We start from the raw sequence: 18,999 nt of genomic DNA, 5'->3' as shown, positions 1-18,999 counted from the left end.
ACACCTGGTGTATTGGCTACATGTATTCATCTCCTCTCCCTCCCAGATCTCACTGAAATAACCATTAGGACAGAGGGAATAGAAGAGGAAATAGTAAAAGACTTAAGTGACTTTTTATTTATTTATTTATTTATTTATTTATTTATTTATTTATTTATTTATTTATTTATTTATTTATGGCTGTGTTGGGTCTTCGTTTCTGTGCGAGGGCTCTCTGTAGTTGCGGCGAGCGGGGGCCATTCTTCATCGCGGTGCGCGGGCCTTTCACTATCGCGGCCTCTCTTGTTGCGGAGCACAGGCTCCAGATGCGCAGGCTCAGTAGTTGTGGCTCACAGGCCTAGTTGCTGCGCGGCATGTGGGATCTTCCCAGACCAGGGCTCGAACCCGTGTCCCCTGCATTGGTAGGCAGATTCTCAACCACTGCGCCACCAGGGAAGCCCTTCAGTGACTTTTTAAAGGACAGAATGTGGGGTGTGTTGATGGCTTTAGTTGAACAGAGGCAGCGCCAGATGACAGGTAAGTTGACTGATGTGGAAAAGCTCTGGAGAGGCTCAAGACATGGAGGGTACCAGTTGTTGCAAAAGGCAGAGGTAAAGTGACAAGATAAAAAAGATTTTAAGTAGAAGTCTTCATACTGAACTGGCAGGACCCTAGAGCTCCCTCCCCTGTTTCTGGAATATTGATTGTAAGAAGACTTATCTCTGGAGAAACTGAATGGTCCCAGAGAAATGATCTCTAGACCTTGACATTTGAAGATTTCTGCAACTAGAGGGCCAGTCTTCATCCTGATCACTCTCTAGGGAAACTCACTTGTCAGTGAGGCCTGCCAGGCAACTAGCCCCACCCCCTACACAGAGCATTTCCAGTCAGCCTTTGACTTTTTCCTCCTCAAATAGGGGTGGGCAGCCCAAACTCATGAAATATTTGAGGAAACCATCCTACACAATAGAGAGACAAAAATAAATCAAATGGAAGGAAGAAGCTGAAGAAAACAGAGATAGCAGAGATCAGAAGAAAACCTAATAAAAACAAAAAACAAACCTGGAATTAAGACACTGTGTCCTAAAATAAGAACAGAATGCTATGAAAAAGAAATAATTAGAGAACTCTCCAAAATTAAAAATATGATATTCAAACTAAAAGAGAAATCAATGGGGGATTTCCCTGGTGGCGCAGTGGTTGAGAATCCGCCTGCCAGTGCAGGGGACGCCGGTTTGAGCCCTGGTCTGGGAAGATCCCACGTGCCGTGGAGCAGCTAAGCCCATGCACCACAACTGCTGAGCCTGCACTCTAGAGCCCACGAGCCACAACTACTGAGCCCACGTGCCACAACTACTGAAGTCTGTGCGCCTGGAGCCTGTGCTCTGCAACAAGAGAAACCACCGCAGTGAGAAGCCCATACAACGCAACGAAGAGCAGCCCTCTCTCGCCGCAACTAGAGAAAGCCCGTGTGCAGCAACGAAGACCCAATGCAGCCAAAAATAAATTTATTAAAAAAAAAAAAAAAGAAATCAATGGAAGTGTTGAAAGGTTAAGAAAGAGAGAGAAAATCAGCTAAAAATTAGAATAAAAATACAAGGTGGGAGAGAAAAGATTAGCGAATCAGAGAACCAATCTGGGAAGTCCAACATCTGATAAATATGGGTTTTAAAACGGAACAGAAAAAACAAATAGGACATTGTCAAAGAAGCAATACAAGAAAAATTTCCAAGTTGATTTAAGTTTTTCAGATTGAAAGGACCCACTGAATAATCAGCACAGTGAAAATGAAAAGGACTCACTGAGTGTTCAAGGCACATCCAGGCAAACTAAGGCACCTCCAGGATCAATTCCTTCTCCAGAGGTAGCTGTGCTGTAACTCTTCTCTATGGCTGCCCCTTTCCATTTTAGAAGGGGCCATAGCATATCACTTGAGGAAGACTCATGTTCTGTCTTTTAAGCTCATTGAGTTTGGGAACCTTGCAGTCAGTTTCTTCTGGCAAAATAGACCTGACAGTTCCTTGGTTATCTTAATTATTCATTATCAAATAAAATGTCCCTGTTTTTAAAGTTGGATTTACTTTTATTCTTTGTAGTGACTGGAGGAGGAGTTAAGAGATACAGAGATATGAAATGAGGAATATTTTTCCCACCTTTTTGAGAAGTCATTTGAAACATTTTAAAAAAGAGATAATAGCTGATATTTTCGGAACTAGAATGAATAAACTCATTCAAGTTTAAAAAATCAGTGTTCATTTTTGAGCAGTGATCTGAATCTAATTGGTTGCAACCAAGTATCATCCTGATTAAAAAAGGGTTGGGAAGAAATAAAAGGAACTCAGCTCCTTTTAGACTGGAGAAAAATAGTTCTTTTGGCGGGGAGGGGCACAATTATTCCAAGGAAAGAAATTGTTTAAATGACATATTATTATGTTACTTAGTCATAGAAGATACTTTGATTTGGGCTCAGAATGTGATGATTGCTACAAAACGAAGATGATTTGAGATAATTTTCTAAGGGCTATAGCTACTGTTGTTTGTTTGGTTTTTTTCCAATTTTCTTTTGAAAAAGTAGGAAAGAGAAAAATTTTCTGGTCCACTCAGTAGCCTGATTTCCTAAAAGATGTTAAGCTCTTAGGAAAACTCAACAGACTCAAACAGGCTGACTCTGTCTCCTAAACTGAAGTAACTTTTCAAAGTGTTGGGCTAAGTGTCCAAGGGGCTTTAACCTACAATTCTGAGAATTTATGATGCCATGACTCTCCTTTATCATAGCCATTAGAACAACCAAGTATTTTAAAAGGAAAAATAAATCGAAGGAGAACATTGGCCATATTTGGAAGACTGTCCTCCTCCAAAATTAAATGGCAACTAGCCAAAAACCTGTCCACTGGTGGTATTCCTCCTGCCTGGGATCCATTTGCCTCTATGAGTGGGTAGTATTATTATTTCTTGTCACTTTCTCACTTCACTGGGCAGTTAGCCTCCTTTACGAGTTCCTTGCTTCCTCACTTGCCTTCTAATATTCTTGACACAGCAGCCAGAGTGATTGTCAGATCAAGTCCTTATATTTGGCTGGAAATCCAATAATAGTTGCTAAAGAGGATATAAAGCGGAACCTATATAGCTCCTGTTTTCAGAGAACTTACATTTTGGTTGAGAAGATGGAAAAGATCCATGTTCTAAGTTAAGAGTATTAGATAGGTTTTATATATAGCATTATTATAAAATCAGTCCCCTGAGTGCTAATTGCCGTAGCAGTTTGGAAGAAATTCCTTTAGGTTATGATTGTCAGGGGAGGTTTTTATGAAGTGATATTTGAAGTACAACTTATGGGAATGCTTTGGATAGATGAAGGAAACAAGCAAGGAGTTTTAAGGTAATAATTGCATGAGTAACAGTGCAAACATGATAAAATCCAAGCATCTTCAGGATGTACAGTGAATAAAGTGCGGTGCAGTTAAACTGTTGCAGCATGGTATTTCATAGAGGTCAGTGATTTTCAAATTTTTCTTTTTTAAAGTCAAGACCCCTTTTGTTAAGCAGAATATTATGTGGAACTCCAACATATTAAACATGAGAACTGTAGCTTCTGTGGATAAAGCCGGATGCAGGTGGAGAGTACTCGCCCATTTCTGCCTGTGTGATTTCTCAGCTCTACACTGGGGGTCTTTGAGGCTCTCTCGCCAGACACAGGGCTCTGAGGAATAAAGCTTAGAAACCACATGTTTCAGGGAGCAGCTTGGCGGGAGAAAGAAAACTGACCACTTGGGGTCAGTTGATAAAAAGTGTTGGATATCCATTTTGAGTTTCTTGTTTAGCTGGTGGGTTGTTATAGAAAATTTTTGATCAGAACCTTTTAACATAGTGTTACAGGAAGATTAGGATGGTGGCAGGGTGCAGTTTTTGTGCCCCCTCACCCCACAGCATGATCCTTAGAACACCCCGCAGGAGTCCACTGAGAGTGTTTACTTTTTCTGACTAAGGAGCAAGATATGTGTGGCTGAAATAACTTAAGGGGAGAAAGGAAGAAAAGATACAAGGGCCAAGTTGGTGAGTGCTGGCCAAGGTTAAATAGGATAATACATGTGATGGTGCTCTGAAATTTATCAAAGACGATTGTGTAAAAGACTAAAGTCTGTGCGTTAGAGTAGTATCCTAGCAGCAGTAATATTATGATAGAGTGGGAGAGAGGAAGCAGCCTTCGGAGATAGGAGACACCAGCTCAGCCTTGCTGATTCCAAGGGCATGAACTTAGCTCTCAGGGCAGTAGTAATGACCACCAGCTCCCTGTTTTCCTCTTGTACTGAGGACTTTCTTGATTCCTTGTGACAGTGCCTTTCCCACTTGCAGCATGTGTGGAGAACAGGAAGGGGATTCTGCAGCATGCGTTCCAGAATGGCTGGCTGAAGCTGGGGATGCCGCCAACCTCGTAGATTTTCCATGTCCACTCAGGACTCTGTGCAGGGAGTGGAGCACAGACGTCTGATCCTCTGAGAAGGAGAAACAAACCCAGAGAGGCGGCAGCATGACTAGAGACCTTAGATCGGGATGGTGTGAAGAAGAACGGAGCACACTGGATTCCCCCTTCCTCTCAAGCTGACTGTCGCCAGATGATTTCATCAGCTGCCCCCCTGCAGGCCTTCCCTCCACTGGCTGCTCAGGGCATGCATTCGTTATTCAGCTTGTCTTTTTGTCTGAGTCGCAAGTTCGTTAGCCTTTGCTTAGTGTGGATTCAGAGACAGGCAGAGGTGTTCAGAAACCAACAGGGTGGTGGTAGGTTCGATGTTGCTGTGTGACAGTACACCTGAGACTGGGGTGCGATTCCTGCCTAGGAAACTAGGCTGAAAAATGATTTCTGCCCCTGGGAACGTTGTAATTTGATCTTGAATTCTAGGGCCTAAAGAGGCATATCCAGGCCTGGTCACAGCTCTCTAAGGCAATAGGATATCCCCCCAAGTCTGGAATAATGGCCTCCCGTAGGGGCTGAGTTGCCATGGTTGAGCAGGCTAGGAAATAGCAGTCGGGTGACCTTAAAGGGTGTCCATTGCCCCAGTGCAGTGATTCAGGCAGCACCTGTATTGGCTGTGTATAGGCTGGAAGGAACTCTGTGGCTGAGAAGACTTCCCTCATCTCCTTAGGCAATATGAGGTTCTCCTGGATGGGCTGGTACTGTAGGCCACCGCTGGAAGCCCCTGCCCTTGACCTGGGAGGCAGAGGGTCCTAATTGTCTAGTTCGGTGGAGACAGTGCCCCTCACATTCAGTCTGTACCAACCCTGGAGGAGTGGGGGACTCCTGAGGAGGAGGTAGGGATACATCCCCCATCCTGACGTTTCATCCAGCCCTAAGCATTTTAATTGATTGTTTTAAATTAACAGGGTAGAATAGATTTTAAACTGTAGTTTTATGAATTTTAGTTTATGTATAGATTCGTGTCACCACCACCACAATTAGGATACAGCACTATTCCATCACCCCTAAGATCTCCTCTGCACTATCCCTTTGTGGTCAGTCATGCCCTCTTCCACCCCTACTCCCTGGCAACTACCCTGATTTGTTCTCTGTCACTATAACTATAGTTTTGCCTTTCTGAGAATGTTATATAAGTGGACTCATACAGTATGTAATCTTTTGAGACTATCTTCTTTCATTCAGCGTTAATGTCTTTGCAGTACTTTCAAGTTTTGTGCATATCAGTAGTTGATTCATTTTATTATATTTATTTTTTTTACATTCCAACTGATTTACCTGTAATTTTTTATAGCAACACTACATCACACATGAAGTACCCGTTTTCCTTATATTTTTCAGTAGTATTTCATTATATAGATGTACCACAGTTTATCTGTTCACCTGTTTGAAGGGTATTTGGTTGTTTCTAATTTTGGCAATGATAAATTGAGCTGCTAAACATTCATATAAAGGTGTTTGTGTGAACAGAAGTTTTTCTTTCTCTAGGGTAGGTACCTAGCTGAGGTATTGTTGGGCATATGGTAAGTGTATGTCTGTGAGAAACTTCAGAACAGGTTTCCAGAACGGTTGTGCTACTTTACGTTCCCGTCAGCAGTGTACGAGGGGTTCAATTGCCCTGAATCCTCACCAGTGCTTGGTGGTGGTAGTATTTTCTAATTTAGCTGTTCTAATGGGTACACAGTGGAATCCCATGGTGGTTTTAATTTGCATTTGCCTAACGGCTGTTGAACATCTTTCCATGGGAGGCCATTATTCCAGACTTGGGGGAATATCCTGCTGTCTGAGGGAGCTGTAATGAGGTCTGGACATGTCTCATTAGGCCCTGAGACTCACATTGCAGACTTCAGAGGTTCCAATGTGCAAAAATAATCTTCCAGCCTAGTTTCCTAGGCAGGAGTCTCACTGCAGTCCCACTTCTTCCCGTCACACAGCAACACTGAACCAACTACCAGACCTCGTTGGCTTCTGCTGAGATTATTTGCCTTCCATATAGCCTCTGATGAAGTTCTGTAAAAGTCCTCTGCCCAATTTGTACTTGGGTGGTTTTTTTTACTGTTGAGTTTTGAGAGTCCTTTGTATGTTCTGGGTTTATTGTTGGTCAGCTGTGTAATTTGCAAATATTTTCTCCCAGTCTTTAGCTTGTCTTTTTACTCACTTCAAATTGGCTTCCGCAGAGCAAAAATTTTAAATTTTGATGAAGTTTAATTTATCAGTTTTCTTTGATCATGCTTTGGGTGTCATGTCTGAGAATTCTGTATAACCCTGGGTCGTGAAAATTTCCTTCTGTTCTAAAAGTTTTATAGGTTCACATTTACACTTGTGATTTATTTTGAATTAATTTTTGCATAAGGTGTGAGGCTTATGTCACAGTTCATTTGCTTGCCTAGTCTGGTCCTATCTCACTCCCGGTAGTTCATTGTCTTTTCCTGACAAGTTTGACTTTAGATTTCCGTTGCAAGTGATGAAAATCAGCCTCAGATTACAGATTGTTGCTTCATGGGAAAAGAATCCCAGGAATAGGCCCCATGTGTCAGAAATCTGGCGATTTTGCAGTTCTTAGTATAAGGGGTTTTCTTCTCCCTATTTTTGTCCTCATTTTTGAATAGTCAGAATAGGTCCGTGTTTCAAATCTTATCTGCCTCCCAAGGCCCCCTCATATATTTTCCATTCTCCATGCAGTGGTCTCATTCCTGTACTGTGGGTGTCTCAGTGGTTGTGCTTGGTACCTGAACATGATGTCATAGGGAGGAGACAGAAAATTCAGAAGAAACTCAGGTGTGGGGTAAAGCAGGGGTTGGCAAACTATGGCTTATGGATCAAATCCAGCCCACTGCCTATAGCCACTGACTTATATATTGCCTATGGCTGCTTTTATGCTACAGTGGCAGAGTTGAATAGTTGGAACAGAGACCGTATGGCCCTCAAAGCATAAAATATTTACTCTCTTGCCCTTTACAGAAAAGTGCTGCCAGCTCATGGAGTTGAGGCTGGTACTGGGGATGAGTTTCGGGGTAGGGCACTTTGCTGAGGTTAAAACTGAATCTTGTAGAAAACAAGCGATAACAGTGCTTTTCCTACATAAACCATCCTAGCATCTTTTGATGCAGTATCATCATAGGACTTTGGAGGAAGTAAAATCTGGTGCAGCCTTGGAATAACCTAGTGGTGATGGGCTTAAAGGAAAGATGAGACTGAGTGGAGATTATGTGGTGCATCTGAGCCAGTCCCAATGTGGGAGGGGGAGACTCAGGGACTTAGGGGTGATGTGATGACCAGCATTTACCTCTTACCCCTCCTGGACTCTTTGTTTCTCTGTATCTGCTACACTTGACTTTACTGGTCCTCAGCCTTAGCTGCACATTAGAATCACCTGGTCTGTACTCCAGACCAATTAAGCCAATTTCTGGGGTGGGATCGAGATGCCAGGATTTCTTAAGTTTCCCAGGTGTTCCCGGCGTATAGCCACAGTTGAGAACCTTCATTCCACTTTGCAATTCTTTAGACCCCGAGGAAATATTGCCACCTACTGACAGTAGGAAGTTATTATGCTTGGAAACAAGTCAGTAACTCTTCAGATTCCATTCCAGTTTGGGATCTTGTGCTCTGGATAATGTTTTTTTTTTTTTTTATCATTTGTATATTAGAGTTTGATTTTTGGCCATCTTAAGGTAGCTCTCAACAAGTAACACCCTGTCTCAGTTTTGATGTAACCCAGAATATTGGCGTATACAATTGGTAGGAATCATGGAATATTAACACTGAAGAAAACCTTAGAGGTCATTAGCTCAAACAGCTAGCATGTCCAAGTATCTTTTGGACTTATATACTCTGGCCCTAGAGACTTGCTACTCAAAGTGTAGATCAAAAGTGTCAGCATCAACTGGGACCTTGTTAGAAAGGCAGGACTTCCCTCCTCCACCCCCCACCTCTGAACCCACCCCCACCCCCTGACCCACAGAATCTGTAACGTAACAAGATCCTCAGGTGATTCATATGGACCTTAAAGCTTGAGAAGCACTGCTTTAGAGAATCATAAGTGGAAGCTTCTGTGAGTACATTTCAATTCAGAGTAAGAAACTCCTTTTCAAACACAGCTGCCAGAATTCTTTTAGACTGAAGGACCACTTGACAGGGACAACACTGTTACTTCTAAGAGCCCTCCCAAGTCTGATTTTGTTGTTTTTCTCCTCCTCCTCAAATAGTTTCTTCAGTGTCTCCCAAGAATGACTTTCTTTTTACCTTATTCCATGAACGTGCATTGCAGCCATCTGTTCTGCTGTGTGCACTGTGGTCTTCCCATTGTTTCCCCGCTTAAACCTGGAAACTCTTATGACCCTAATGGATGAGTGCAAGCACAGGTTATCCAGGTCTTCTCATCTCTTTCTCATTGTGCTGCTGGATCTAAACTAAGGGAGAAAGGTTGAACGGATCAAAGACTTGGGAGAGGCTAGGAAAGGGAGTCCCAAATGAACACCTACGTAACCTCTAAATTCCCCTCTAATTCCTATGCCAGATTCTCCAGTACAAGGTAGAGTATAACACATCTTCTGTGCTCACCTGTGCTGTCATTGTTGAGAGCATTGCTACTTTTTCCAGGCATGGGATTTAGAGATCATTTCCTTATCCTGGTTCTCAGTCCATATAGTGATCTCATCCAGACATTTTCTTTATTCTTACAACCCAGTACTTGATATATGTTCCTGGTCTTTCCTAGGTTTCCCATTTCCAGTCTCTCTCCTTTTGGAATCCTCAGTGCTGGTGCCAAGATTATGTTCAACATCTGCCCCTCTGCTTTTCACTGTTTTCAAAACCCTAAAGAATGTAACTCCCTCCTCCTTTCTATGCAAAACTCTTAATAATTTATTTTCCAGTTGAGAACCCTCCCCCATCTGTCTGCATCCTTTCTCCCTCCCATCCTCTACCTCTGCTTCTGGGATCAGCCTGGCCTGGCCAAACACCCTCATTTCCTTTTTATTACACCTTCTCCCCTTCCTTCTTCAAGTGGGCCTGCCCATCACACTCTTCCTACAAGGGCTGTGAGCTTTGTGTTACCTTGAATCACATTTAGAGCTGGGAAGGTTCTCAGATACAATCTAACCCAATACCCTTATCTCGCAAAAGAGAAGAGTAATACCCAGAGAGGTTAGGTGCCCAAGGTCACACAGCTAAGGGTGCAAATGCTTGATGTGAAGTAGCAGCACTGTCCAGTGTGGCTCCTTCAGGGGACTTCGTAATACTTGATGTGAACCGTTTCGTTTAACTGCAAGGTAAGTGTGGGGATGTGCATGGTGGATGGTGAGGGATGCAGGGAAGTCACAAAACATGATGGATTGCCTTCTTTTAAAGAGAGGTAAATCAAGCCTTAGAAAGACAAGAGGATTCATTATTTGTCTCATACCATTTTTGGTCAGAGGCAACCTTAAATTCTTCATTCATGACTCTACTAAATACTGGCAGGCGCTTACTCCTTCTAGGGGGCGGTGTGTGTGTGTATGTGTGTGTGTAGATATGAGTTATACTGTTTAAGCATTGTTGTGTCTTTTTTTTTTCTTCCTCTGGAAGATGATTTTAATGTCCCTTATCTTTCTACTTACATGAGATACCGTGTTAACCATTTAGAGGAGGGTCTGGGTTAGATATTAGAGGAGAAGGATAGAATTGGTCACAGTCAGGGTTTGTTTTGTTTTATTTTTGGCTTTTCACCCACCTATGCCTCTATTTTTACTTAAAAGGAGAAGGTTCTAATACATGTTTTTAATGTGCTGCAAGAACTAGCGGAGGGAAAAGCAACCTGAAAGCAGTGGATTATTATTAGTAGTGGTACTTACCTTGCTTCATAAATCACCCCTTTGGGCCCCTTAATCATTTGATATGTTGTTCAGCTCCCCGTGACCTGTCAACATGCTCTCAGTCAGAAAAAGTGATGGCTGTATTCCAGGGCCTGTCTCGTCTCCTCTCTATAGGGAGCAACCACCACTCAGAGGCTCCCTTGAGTACACAGCCCGAAATTGCCTGCGTTTGAGTCTGCCGCTGCGTCATCCAAGGGCCTGTTTAATTTGCCCTCTACCATCATGCCGGTCTCTCCACACTGAAAATGCCTCCTTCCCACAGAACATCTGTGTTTGGATGAACCTCTCTCCCCGCTTCTCAGTGTTCCAAACAGCAGTGAACTTGGATATTTCCTGCCCTGAAGGTCTCCTTATGTTCACAGGGCCCCTTTGCCATGTTTTTCTGACCTCATTGGCATTCTGTGCCCTTCCCAGGTCATTGATATTGTCCATGGGTGTGGAACAGGGTGGGAAGCAACAAAGGAAATGAGGGCAGCCAGTGCGATTAGTACGGGAAAGAATTTGGGGTGGGGGGAGATTATATGCTTTCCACTGAGTGGTCTGAGAATATTCCAGATCCTATGAAGTTAATTTCCAGTAAGTTCTTCCTCCTCTTCTTGCTTCCTGTTATAAGATGGAGTTGCCTGCATATCAGAGAGCTCATTACACATGTACTGAATGAAAGGAGGAATGAATGAATAATTGTATTTGCTGGAGCCAGGATTCTGGGCTCTTGAGGTGCTGGGGCTATAGGGAACAGATGTTGAGAACAGGACTAAGAGACAGAAGATGTGGGTTCCAGGCTTGGGTTTTCCGCCAATGAACCTGGGGAACTTTTTTACCATCTTTGGGCAGTGACTTCTTCATCCATAAGATGAAATATCTGGTCAACATTTGTGGTCCCAAACATTTCAAACACAACGATTCCTCTAAATTTTTGTTGAAGTAGTTCAGAAGCTTTTGCAGAGGGAAAGAAACCAACAAATTCACCTACTGAATGGGAGAAGATATTTACTAACAATATATTTGATAAGGGGTTGATATCCAAATTATATTTAAGAAACTCATATAACTCCATATCAAGAAAGCAAACAAGCCAATTAAAACTGGGCAGAGGACCTGAATAAATGTTTTCCCAAAGAAGGCATACAGATGGCCAATAGGCGCATGAAAAGATGCTCAACATCACATCATCAGGGAACTGCAAATCAAAACCACAGTGAGATATCACCTCACACCTGTCAGAATGACTGTTATCAAAAAGACAAGAAATAAGTGATGGGGAGGATGTGGAGAAAAGGGAACCCTCACACAAACCTCATGTTGGTGGGAATGTAAGTTGGTACAGTCACTATGGAAAACAGTATGGCAGTTCCTCAAAAAACTAAAAATAGAACTACCATATGATCCAGCTATTACACTTTTGGGTATTTATCTGAAGAAAATGAAAACACTAATTCAAGAAGGTGTATGTATTCCTATGTTCATAGTAGCATTATTTACAGTAACCAAGATACGGAAACAACCTCAGTGTCCATCAATGAATGGTTAAAGAAGATGTGGCATGCCACTCACCACTGTTATTCAACATAGTTCTGGAAGTTTTAGCCACAGCAATCAGAGAAGAGCAAGAAATAAGTGGAATCCAAATCGGAAGAGAAGTGAAACTGTCACTGTTTGCAGATGACATGATACTATACGTAGAGAATTGTAAAGATGCTACCAGAAAACTACTAGAGCTAATCAGTGAATTTGCTAAAGTAGCAGGAGACAAAATTAATGCACAGAAATCTCTTGCATTCCTATACACTAATGATGAAAAATCTGAAAGAGAAATTAAGGAAACACTCCCATTTACCGTTGCAACAAAAAGAATAAAATACCTAGGAATAAACCTACCTAAGGAGACAAAAAACCTGTGTGCAGAAAACTATAAGACACTGATGAAAGAAATTAAAGATGATACAAACAGATGGAGAGATATACCATGTTCTTGGATTGGAAGAATCAACATTGTGAAAATGACTATACTACCCAAAGCAATCTACAGATTCAATGCAATCCCTATCAAACTACCAATGGCATTTTTTACAGAACTAGAACAAAAAATTTCACAATTTGTATGAAAACACAAAAGACCCCAAATAGCCAAAGCAATCTTGAGAAAGAAAAATGGAGCTGGAGGAATCAGGCTCCTGGACTTCAGACTATACTACAAAGCTGCAGTAATCAAGACAGTCCAGTACTGGCACAAAAACAGAAATATAGCTCAATGGAACTGGATAGAAAGCCCAGAGATTAACCCACACACCTATGGTCACCTTATTTAAGGTAAAGGAGGCAAGAATATACAGTGGAGAAAAGACAGCCTCTTCAATAAGTGGTGCTGGGAAAACTGGGCAGCTACATGTAAAAGAATGAAATTAGAACACTCCCTAACACCATACACAAAAATGAACTCAAAATGGATTAAAGACCTAAATGTAAGGCCAGACACTATAAAACGCTTAGAGGAAAACATACGCAGAACACTCTATGACATAAATCACAAAAGATCCTTTTTGACCCACCTCCTAGAGAGATGCAAATAGAAACAAAAATAAATAAATGGGACCTAATGAAACTTAAAAGCTTTTGCACAGCAAAGGAAACCATAAATAAGACGAAAAGACAACCCTCAGAATGGGAGAAAATATTTGCAAATGAAGCAACTGACAAAGGATTAATCTCCAAAATTTACAAGCAGCTTATGCAGCTCAATATCAAAAAAACAACAAGCTGATCCAAAAATGGGCAGAAAAGCTAAATAGACATTTCTCCAAAGAATATATACAGATTGCCAACAAACACATGAAAGAATGCTCAACATCACTAATCATTAGAGAAATGCAAATCAAAACTACAATGAGGTATCACCTCATACCAGTCAGAATGGCCATCATCAAAAAAAGCTACAAACAATAAATGCTGGAGAGGGTGTGGAGGAAAGGGAACCCTCTTGCACTGTTGGTGGGAATGTAAATTGATACAGCCACTATGGAGAACGGTATGGAGGGTCCTTAAAAAACTAAAAATAGAACTACCATATGACCCAGCAATCCCACTACTGGGCATATACCCTGAGAAAACCATAATTCAAAAAGAGTCATGTACCACAATGTTCATTGCAGCTCTATTTACAATAGCCAGGACATGGAAGCAACCCAAGTGTCCATCAACAGATGAATGAATAAAGAAGATGTGGCACATATATACAATGGAATATTACTCAGCCATAAAAAGAAATGAAATTGAGCTATTTGTAGTGAGGTGGATGGACCTAGAGTCTGTCATACAGAGTGAAGTAAGTCAGAAAGAGAAAAACAAATACCGTATGCTAACACATATATATGGAATCTAAAAATAAAAAAAGGTTCTGAAGAACCTAGGGGCAGGACAGGAATAAAGATGCAGACGTAGAGAATGGACTTGAGAACACGGGGAGGGGGAAGGGTAAGCTGGGACGAAGTGCGAGAGTGGCATGGACATATATACACTACCAAGTGTAAAACAGATAGCTAGTGGGAAGCAGCCACATAGCACAGGGAAATCAGCTCAGTGCTTTGTGACCACCTAAAGGGGTGGGATAGGGCGGGTGGGAGGGAGACGCAAGAGGGAGGAGATATGGGGATGTATGTATATGTATAGCTGATTCACTTTATTATACAGCAGAAACTAACACACCATTGTAAAGCAGTTATACTTTAAAGATGTTAAAACAAACAGAAAAACAAACAAAAACAATGCCAACTTATGGCCCTATCCCAGATCTGCTGAATGAGCGTCTCTGAGGCCTGGGTCTGGGATTCTGCCATTTTATCAGGAATCCCGAATGGAATTTAAAACAAGTTTTAGATCCCCTGGTCTACAGAGCTGGATAAATACTTAAATTTACCCAGCGTAAATTTAAGTATTTACGTGGGAGCGTACGGAAAGGGGGCATTGACCTGCAAGGCTTCTCTGTGGAGAAGGCTGAGTAGATAGTTTAAGAACAAGCAGGAGTTCACCAAGCAGATTGCGGGGGGAGAGGGCATTCTGGGCATAAACATTAGCAAATGCAATTACATGGAAGTATGGAAAAGTATGGCATGTTTGACTTGCAGGTGGGAGAGTAACAGCAGTATCCTTTCGCAAGCAGAATTTAAGGGGACTTGCCATGAGAAGAAATGTGTTTGTTACAGTGTTTTCAGATTTTTATCTTTTATTGTGGTAAAATATATATTACATAAAATTTTCCATTTCAACCAACCATTCTTAAATGTACAGTTCTGTGACATCTACATACAGCATTTATATTGTTGTGCAGCCATCACCACTGTCCGTCTCCAGATCTTTTCATCTTCCAAAACTGAAAATCTGTACTCATTAAATGCTAACTCCTCATTCTCTCCCCTCCCCGAGACCCTGAAGACCACCATTCTACTTTCTGTCTCTGAATCTGACTATTCTTAGGTACCTCATGTAAGTGGAATCATGCAATATTTGTCTGTTTGTTCCAGCTTAACATAAACATCACTTAACATAATGTCTTCAAGCTACATCCATGTTGTAGCACGTGTCAGAATCTCCTTTTTAAGGCTGAGTAAATCCTATTATATGTCTCTAACACATTTTGTTTATCTGTTCATCCATCAGTGGACACTGGAGTTGCCTCCACCTTTGGGCTGTTGTGAATATGCTCTGAATATGGACGTACTCAGATTTTGTATCTTATTACCTAAGCTGTTAAACTTTCAGATGTTAAGTGCAAAATGATTTCCTACAAACCCTTGACAAGACAGTGCCTTTGGTTGAGGTGCTTACAGTTTTGTTGTGGAGATGTGTTTGCACTCTTGAACCCAAGACTATGGGCAGAATATGATTAAAATACCCAATGGCACTACTAGAATTCACTTTTAAATTTCCTGCGATCATGCACAGGAAGCAAAGCCTCGAGACTTCCTCTAGACAGGTGGTGAACACAGCTGATTATAAGCCAAGGACTTACCAAGCCAGAGCATCACTATCTGCGTTTGCAAACTAAATCTCCTCTCTTGGTAAAGTAGCCTCTGAGCACCTTGATTCATAACTAAGCATTGTGGGGACACTGGGAAGGAGCTAGGCAAAAGAAATTTTATGGAGACGAGTGAGAGGACCAGCTTCCTACATAGCTGGTGAGAGAGTGCATCACTCGGTTTAAATTGTTTGTAGACAAGGTAATTGAGGAACCAAGGATCCTTATTTTAAAAAAAAAAACCCAGATTCTTCAGATAGCTAGACATTATTGTGAAAATAGACTGTTAAGAGGGTGTGTGTGTGTGTGTGTGTGTGCACGTGCGTGTGTGTATACAGCCCCAACCTTCCCGACTACTAAGAAAGTGATTCTGTTACTTCTGTTTCTGCAGTACAGCCTCAAGCTCAGGGCTGGGCCAGTCCCTTCATTAACTCACTCCCCTGTTAACAGACCTCCTGCTTTCCCTTCTTGGACACCCTGTGGCTGAAACTGGAGACACACAAGATTAGGAGGTAGTTCTGGGAGTTGGGGACAGGGAAGCATTGGGGTATCAGAGACATCCTGTTCTGTTGGCAGCTCTCTGACTTCCAGCCAGTGTTCTGGTTGAGTGTTTACTCCTGGCTCCCGCTGGATCTGAACCCCTCCCTCTACCCAGTTTCCCCTTCATGGGCCTCACTGGTTGGCACAGCACTCTAAGTTCCAGGGCTACTGTTCCCATGCAGGGTCCCAAGGCTCTGTTTATGAACCCCAGACATTTGGTCTTTCTAGTCAGTGGTTAGTGTTCCAGGGCTTGTATTGTTTTGTTCCCTACAAGGTCAGGTCCTGTAAGGTTTAATCTGTCCTTGCTGGTGGGGCTCTGACTAGCAAAGCAAATATATCAGGTCAGCCTGGCCACGCTGGGGGAAGAGCCAGGCCTGTTGGCACAGACTCCAGAGCTGGCATGGGCTTTGTGGGAGGCGGGCCTGGACCACAGACGGTGGCATCAGCGGTCCTGTTTGTTCTTCAGCCCCTGGCCAAGCCTGGGCAGACTAGATTCCTATCCTGAGGAACACAGATGCTTCCTCCTGGGCCCGCCTGCCCCTCGGAGCAGCACAGTCTGGTAAAAAGGAGGGCTTGTCCCTGTGAGTCTCTTTTCTCTGTTCTAGTCACTCCCAGCGTCTCCTCTGTTCCAAATCCATTTTCCGTCCCCACAGTGAGCACAGTAATATGGTTGTCAAGTGCAATATAATTGCCGTATAAATGAATGCTTTTATGATAATAAAGATTTAAAGCTTTTCAGACACTTGATTTCATTTCCCTAGTTTTCAACAAAACTACCATCTGAGTACCTATTCTTCAGTTGGAAAGGGTTTGGGACATCTGACCACCAGACAGGTGGAGTAGGTGCTGCAAAGTGTGTCGAACCTAAGAGCCTTCTAAGCAGCAGTCAGGTGGTACATACTGGCAGCTGTAACAGGTCCTAGAAGCCTGTTTCATGCCTCTTCTGCCCTCTTCATTTTGAAGCACTCCAGAGAGCATTCCACCAGCTGTTGTAAGGAAGGTCACCTGTATTGTCACCGTCATTGAGATTATAATGCAATCGTTTGGTCATGCTTCTCCGTGCAGTTACCGTGCCCACACACCATAGAAGAGCCACCTGGGAGTGTGTGTACAGTGATCGAATTAGAGGCTGTTTTCCAGTTCCAGCTAAAGAGAATGTTTAGCTGCATTTTGAGTTCTTAAGATCAGAGTATTAAAGGCATGGCCAACGCTGTCAAAACACGAACTGTGGAAATAGTTCAGGTTTCAGATACACAAGCAAGGAGCTGGTTGGGCGTCTCTTGCGAGCCTTGGGTTGGGGGATACTGATTTTAAAAAGATCCCAGAGAGAATGAAACCAATAGGGTGGTGGGCCAAACAAGAAAGAGATATGGCCAGCTACAAGATTTTCCTGGAAATGTAAGACATTTAAGGGTCTGGTTTAGCAGGCAGTATGCTCTCTGAAACCAGGGCTGGGAGGTGACATCCTGCCCTGCAGAGATAGGTACTTAGTATTCACTGCTTTGAATTTTTTGCTGGAAAAAGGGAAGAAGGAAGTATGTGGAGCTTGTGAGAGTGACATGCTGGATGGAAGAGAGCAAAGACAATAAAACAGGCAAGGATTGACCTGTCTAGGGCAGGTTTTGTCCACCTCTGGGTGTTTCCTGGACTCTTGAGCCCTTGTCTGCCCCCACTGAGTTCATCAAAACACACCTCTCTGCCCTCCTTCGACTGGCAGGAGCAGCTATGATTTTAGTGATGTGTCCCCAAGGGAGGCACAGCTGAAAGACTGTGTTTATTGAGAGCCTGTGAGCAGAGGTAAACGCAGGTGAGGTCAGGAAATGGAGCTGGTTCACCTCTCCCAGCAGGCATAAGGCCAAAGTCAGCCAACTTACAGATTCTCACGCTAGTTCTCCCACCCAGAGGTAATTTCAGTTCATGTAGTGCTGCACCTGAGCCGAAGGCTGCAGTCAGGGGGACACTCTGCAAATTGTAGCTTGTGTCCTGAAGTGCATGCCAATCACACAACTGTAGCCTTCACCAGCTTACAGCCGTTGACCTAGAGAGGAATTTGTTACATGGCCGAGGCCCTCTTATAAGCCAGACTCCAGTACAGATAGCACTTCTCCCCATCCTGTCAGACACGCTTGCTCTCTTTTATTGTATTACTCTTAATTGGCTTTGGGTTCCCAGACTCTGAAGCAGAGTCTGAAGCTGAAGTTTTCTTCTCTTTCTCCTATGTGTCTGCTGCTCCGGTTTGCTCTTCTTTCAGGATCGCTGGTAAAAATGACAGCTGTTGACAGGATAGAGTGATTGGGAGGCTGGGAGAAGTGACCGCCAGACTGGGGAGTGATGTATGTTGCCATCACCTGGAAACTCAGATCAGCAGTAAACCAGAACCTGCCCTGACGATGTAAAGAAAAATATTTCACCTCAGTTAGCTAGGTCATGTCCTTGTCTCTGAGAAGCTGACAGCCAGTGGGCATCAGCACTAACTCTGCAACAGAATAAGAAAATGAGCTGAGACTTCAGTGGAAGGGATAGAATACAGACAGTAAGAAGCTCTAATCTGAGTTCTTAAAATCAGAGTATTAATTGGCATGGCCAAGGGAAAGTTCTGGATTTCTCGTGAGGTTTTCAAAGTAGGTTATGTTTTCATCTTGTTAAGTTGGTTAAAGTTCATATCTGTCAAAATACCAAGTAGAAATAGTTAGGTTTTAGATGTCCAGGCAAGGAGCTGGATGCCTTACTAAGCTTGGGTGGTGGCATGGTGGGAAAGGGTTTTGAGTATAAAAGGTCCCAGAGAAGAGAGCCTGTAGGTTGGAGTAGAGATTTTGGCCCCGGGTCTTGTATTGTTATTTTTTTAATCTGTAGACCAGATCTTTGATTAGAGAGCTTGGCAGGTAGGTTTGCTAGGTGGTGATACTAAGATGGGAACCAGATGAAAATGGGTAAGCGCTCAGAATGAAATTCAGTGAGGAAAGTGTAGAATTATTCCACCATTCTGAATGTCTGCACAAACCTAAGAAATGGCTGTGAGTGAGCAAATGTGATAGAAAAATATCTGGGATTGAAGATGAGGGCCAGCATCCCTCAGCAGTGTAGTTGTGGTTGAAGCAGGCCTATTCGGGATTGCAAACAGAAATTTAGAATATAGGGTTTGTAAG

At 42.8% G+C, this 18,999-nt stretch overlaps 1 protein-coding gene across 6 annotated transcripts in view; it reads left to right on the top strand.

Annotated features, from left to right (window-relative positions):
* LOC309663865 (carboxyl-terminal PDZ ligand of neuronal nitric oxide synthase protein) overlaps positions 1-18,999 on the top strand; it is a 302,668-nt gene that overhangs the window by 183,650 nt on the left and 100,019 nt on the right. The gene's annotated exons all lie outside the window — the stretch shown is intronic.

Source organism: Balaenoptera physalus (genome assembly GCF_965194825.1).
Source record: "Balaenoptera physalus genome assembly, chromosome: 1".
Lineage (NCBI taxonomy): Eukaryota > Metazoa > Chordata > Mammalia > Artiodactyla > Balaenopteridae > Balaenoptera > Balaenoptera physalus.
The sequence above is the reverse complement of the archived record's forward strand: the minus strand, read 5'-3'. Positions and strand labels throughout refer to the sequence as shown.